Source organism: Chiloscyllium punctatum, chromosome 17 (genome assembly GCF_047496795.1).
Source record: "Chiloscyllium punctatum isolate Juve2018m chromosome 17, sChiPun1.3, whole genome shotgun sequence".
Classification (NCBI taxonomy): Eukaryota; Metazoa; Chordata; class Chondrichthyes; order Orectolobiformes; family Hemiscylliidae; genus Chiloscyllium; species Chiloscyllium punctatum.
The window spans coordinates 75440921-75446920 of record NC_092755.1 but is presented as its reverse complement, the minus strand read 5'-3'; positions in this window follow the sequence as shown (position 1 = coordinate 75446920).

Here is a 6000-nt window from a genome sequence, read left to right as displayed (position 1 = left end):
TCTAATACTATTTAAAACATTTTAAAACTTAAGATGCCTGCTTGTACATGTCTGACAGCTACACATTACTTTAGATTTCTAATATACTAAAACATAATTGAGTTTGAATTTCTGCATTCCAACTCAACCACAAGTGGAAAATTAACTGCTCAATACTGAATGGAAATATGCAGGCCAGAAGTTTAGCAGGTTTGTTCCCTAATATTTTACTGTCTCGCATCTGTGGTATTAAACAATTTATAAATGCATTCAATTCTACTTTATATAATAAAAGGAATTACACCTTTATCCTAAAGCCTATCCTACTGACCACAGGCAAAAGCAGCCACTTAAAGTGATATCAGGTCACACAGAACTGGAGCCTGGCTTTCTCAGGCTCTAGAAAATGTATACTCCTTTACCAAACCCTGTCAACAATTATGTTCAATAAAGGCTGTTGTTGTTCACTTCAGAAAGACAACTCCAGAAAGAAAACTCCAGTGTCAATACAGTGCTACTGGAAGAAACCACAAGATCGGCCCATCTATCTGAATCCATGTAGGGCAAATACCTGAAGTGAAGCCTAGTGGTGGGATAGACCAGGAGCATCATGAGTTCAAGGCTCAGCTTGGCACCAAACCTTGGAAATGGAGAACCCGTCCTAAAACTCAGGAAAACGTCAGGTAGGCCCACACAGAGTACGTGGCAATCCACAGGGGTCCACGGCAGAGTATGTGATAATCAACAGGGAGAAATCAATTGGTCACAGTCAGTAAATTAATACAAAAATCTAAAATACTAACAGGGCTGGAGACACACACTAGTAAAATATACTGATGCCAAATGCACAGAGAAACAGCACGTGGTGCATTAAACGCAAGTATTCCATTGGCCGGAACACAACCCAGCCAGATGTATAGAGGGCCATGAGCGCAAAGAGAGAGACCAGAGTACATCAGCACTGACAGCAAAGAAAATTAACTATAGGCCCCAGCAATCAGTGGGAGTCCCCACAGTAAAGGTCATAGATGGATCAATTAAAGTTTTCCTGAGAATGTTGCAGACCCACAGCAAGAACTCAATGCCCCTAATGCTGCATCCAAGCAAGACCATTAGCAGAGATGAAAATAAATAGCAGGAAAACCAGCCTTAAATTGGATACCTTTTGATACTTTCAGATGTTTGCATATTGCTTAAATTATCTGCTGATTATCAGGCACTGAAGAAACTGATCTCGACTTAGTGTATCAGGGATCATTCTCCACTCTAGACATTTCTATCCGAATAGTACAAGAGGGTAAGATAGACCCTTGATTTTTCTGAAAGAAAGAAGCTTAGGATGGTGGGAAAAGAAGCACCAATACAGAGGACTGGCCATCAAAGCCATTCTTACCATGGTTTACTCTTTCAGCATATAGTCACAGACAAGGGAACCATCACTCAAGTCCTTCATTTTATGGATCTCAGACTTTGGACCTTCCTGTACTTTTGGATTCAGGTGGCACTGTTCCTCAAACCCAACTGTGTTTTTTTATGGGGAATCAGTTTGTTGAAGAAGGTTAAGAAAATATAAAATTGTCTACAATTTCACAGAACATATTAAGAGGATGTAGCAACAGCAGCCTCAGTTAGGTAGAGAAATTCCCCTCAGAGTAAAAGGTTGCATCACTTTTGGGAAATGAGAACAAAACCTTGTACAAGTTCACTCACTAAAGGAAGTGAAGCTTCAACATTCTTTACAGCCAGTTGTGACCAGAGAAGTGGCGATATCCAGGATTAAGGAGTTGGAAAGAAATATTAAATGATGGAGGGAGGAGATTTCAGAACTTCAAAACAAATTCATGGTCATTCAAATTTCAGGCAGGGTGAATGATATCTTTGTTTATCAGACTGATTCATGAGATGCAAGATTGATGTATGAAGATAGACTGGATTGGTTAGGATTATACTCACCAGAGTTAAGAAGAATGGGGGGGGGGGAATCTCATACAAGCCTATACAATTCTAACAGGACTAGGCTGTGTAAACACAGGGAGAATGCTCCTGATGACCAGGGAGTCCAGAACCAGGTTTCACAGTCATAGGGTATGGGGTGGGTCTTTTTGGACTGAGATGGGGAGAAATCTCTTTCCTCAGCGAGAGATGTGGCTATGATATTCCGTGTCACAGAAACGTAGTTGAGGTCAAACCATTTTTATGTCTTCATGAAGGAATGAGATGAAGTTCCTGGGGCTAAAGGGCTCAAAGGATGTGGGGAGAAATTGGAACAGAGTACTGAGAGCAGAGACATGATCAGATTGAACATTGAAGCAAACTTGAGGGGCTAAATGGCCTACTCCTGCTCCTATTTTCTCATGTTTCTAACTACCTCAGTGAGAGCGTTGAAGTAAACGCCCATCAGTTAGTAGTCACTGCAATCCCGTCTCTGCAGGCTGTAAACAAGAAACTTGTAGAAGATTTGCAAACATCTTGCACTCTGTAAACGGATTCCTATTCAATTGACACAACCGAGAGATGCATGGATGGAGGAAATAGCCTGTCTGTTCCAGAAATATTCAGGAATCCAAGATCAAGGAAATGATAAGCTGATGAAAATTTTGTGGTAATGAATGATGACCTAATATTTCAAACAGAAAAGCTTAGGGAGAGAGAATAAGGATCTTTGTTCCCTTGTTAATGACAGAAATCACCTGCAGAATGATTTGACCATTCAAATAGGTCTGCAAATCAGAGTACTGAACAGGAATTTCCTGTTTACCCTGCCCCAGCAGTTTATACTGTTGTCCATAGTGGTGTCGTGTTATGTGAGTCCCTAAAGTATGACTGCCTGCATCCCAGTGGGCTTAACAGGAATCAAAGTGATACCAATAGTTCTGTAAAAGAAATTCTAATTCTAGGAATCAAAAAGTTTTCATTTCTTCCCCCCTAGCATTTTCTCCAGAATGCTCCATGTTCTTCATTCACATTTATCTCGATCTCTGGAAAGCAAAGCAGATGAAAAGGAGAATAGGAATTTCAATTCCTTGTCTGTTTTTTGCGAGAGTCAGTGATCATTCAAATCCTGGAAACCTCTTCTCTCTATCAATTTCTCTTTGGTTGGTCTTCACGCTGCTCCATTCAAGTCCTTATGAATGCCACTGCTCAAAAGCAAATATTCATCAGAAGCTGCCCTTCCACTCCACCCAACATGTTAATCCCCCAAAGAAATGATAATACAGCACAGAGGTCCTACACACCCTTTAAGAGTACAGACAGTGTTGTTGGGAATTAGTTCCTCAAGCAAGAGACTTCTGCCTTTACTCTAGGTATGACTGCCTAGCATGTAGAAAGGAGCTATGTTATACTTACATTGGATCACATGGAACAGTAGCCTGGGTCTGTAGGGTTTTAGGTAAAATGCCCTCTCTTACCATTCCCTAGAAGTAGTTAAGTTCAATAAAGCCTGTTACTGTTCACTCATAAAAGAGTGCAGACCTCATCTTACTACACTCCTGAGGATATCACTTCCAATGAATTCTTTATTCCACAGTATGTTTCCCAAACATTAACAGTCTCTTTTAGAATCTACAAAATTCCTATTTTCAGCCAAGGGGCATGTCAACTTCAAACAGGTGCAAAGCCTGAAAGCAAATAGAACAGAGATGCTTAAGGATCTAGAATTGGATTATTATTAGATGCATTGTTTGGCCACAGGCTGCAGTTTGAAAACTCCTGCTGAAGGGAATGGTTGAGATGAATAGAATGGAGAGCTGTGTTGGTAGAGTTAGATGAGGAAGGATGAACACAAGCATGGACTCAATGATCTGTTCCTATATCTTTCCTTTAGTCATTCATGGAATGAAGATGTTGCTGGCTAGGCTAGCATTTATTGTCCATAGGTGCAGTTAAGAGTCAACCACATTGCTGTGGGTACGGAGTCACATGTAGACCAGACCAGGTAAGGACAAACCAGGTGGGTTTTTCCAACAATCGACTCATGGTCATCATTAGACTTTTAATTCCAGATTTTTGTTCAATTCAAGTTCCATCATATGGAATGGTGGGATTCGAACCCAGAACATGAGCTGGGTTTCTAGATTAACAGGCCAGGGATAATACCACTAGGCCATTGTCTCCTAATGCTTTCTGGCATTCTAAAGTCTATCTAGTCCTTTGACCATAAAGTTATCTTTAAGTATGAATTGAAATATGTATTTTTCAACTCTAGTTCTGAATTTCTCTTATGCTTTTAAGTGCACAACAGTGTGCAATGTGGGCTTTTGATGTTGCAGCAGGAACAAGGATTTGGTTTACATTCTCTTTGTAGAATTTCCATGTACTGAGTTATTAATTAAGGAAATTGACACATGTAACCATTATGTCCATTTGCCAGGGAATTTAAAAATTGCAAGCCATTTGAAATAGTGTTTTTTGTTGTGTGTGGATTGCACAATACAATGTTCTCTTCGGATTGAGGCTGGACATTGAATTCCACGTTACCTCTGATTTCAGGTTTTCTGATCTTGTACCTCTCTTAGTGCAATATCACAAACAATGATTACCTCACCCTTGCTCTGGTGGCCATGGGGTAATTTTTAAATCATTACCTTGCAAGACTAACGTATTTTCCAAAAGTTTACTGTATTAATTAATTCAAAACACATAACACTGCTCCACAGTGTTTCTTAATTAGTGAAGGCAGTAAAATTGCTAATATTGCTATCCTAACATCAGCAATATGCCAAGTAAAGTATTTTATCTTTTAAAACAAGTGGCCTCTTGTGAGATCAGCAATAAAGAATATTGCCCATTTAAATTAATTTTAAAGTAAATCTCTATAAATATTTAACTGTTTCAGAATACATTTAACAATATCACATAAAATTGCTTCATGGGGTGAACACACTGCAGAGTAGTTTTTCCAAAGTGTTTTTTTCTCATCTGGGTCTTGGAATTTGAAAGAATATAATCAATTGTATACAATAATCTCAAGTGAAATCACATTGAATGCAGTTTGTAATGAATGCAAGCATAAATTGATCATTTCTCTAGCAGTAGAAGTAAAAGGCATCTCTTTGGGAAAGATATTAATGCGATGGAGAAGATACAGAAGAGAATTTCCAGAATTAAACCAGGAAAAAGGGACCTCAATTATGTGGGGAGTTCAGAGAATCTGGAATTTTTTTCCTTGGATCAGAAGGGTTTAACTGCAGTTCCTTTACTGACATTCATAAATATGAAGAATTTAAGGACAATATATAATGAAAAACAGATTTCACTGTTGTGATAGCCACTGGAGCACTCAGACTTAACAAAACATTAGAGGGGAACTGATTCTCCCCTCAAGCTGAGTTATTACAGCCTGATCTGCATAGCCTGCAAAGCTGGTGGAAGCTGGCTCAATGATAAATTTCAAAAGAATATTTGACAAAGTAGTGGTATGATTAAAAATGATACCTTCAAAACAGACCGTTAAGGGCTAATTGGACAAGAGAATGAGCAATTGGTGACAAGTGAAGATTACTGGCCTAGTGCTAAAACAGCTTATTTTGGCTGTTGTGTAACTGCATGACTCTGATTGTCTAGGGGAACCATTATTTTATGTACTTGACAATAGGACCACCTTGATGATGTTTTCAACTTATTGTCTGCATAATGGAAGAGTACTGAAAGCACTATGAAATGGTGATACAGCACGTCACCAGAACAGTTATCAATATCAGGGACTCTCTCACTCATTGGTCATCATCTTGGAGCGGGATCGTGACTGGTGCCAGGAATTCTGGGTCCTCCCGACCAGCCAGCTCAAAGCCGAGTCCCCGACTAGTGGAAGGCAGTGAGACTTGTTGTTCAATATGTCTGAAGTAGTTTAAGCTAACAGACTTACTCATTACATCTACCTAAACTTGATTATATTATGTAGGTTAAGCTAATAGATTCACTCATTAGTTTGCATATGTTTCTAATATATATTAAAGTAGATTGTTATTAAATTTGCTTTATATCAAAGCACATATGCCTTATAATAATTTTGTTCAGAGC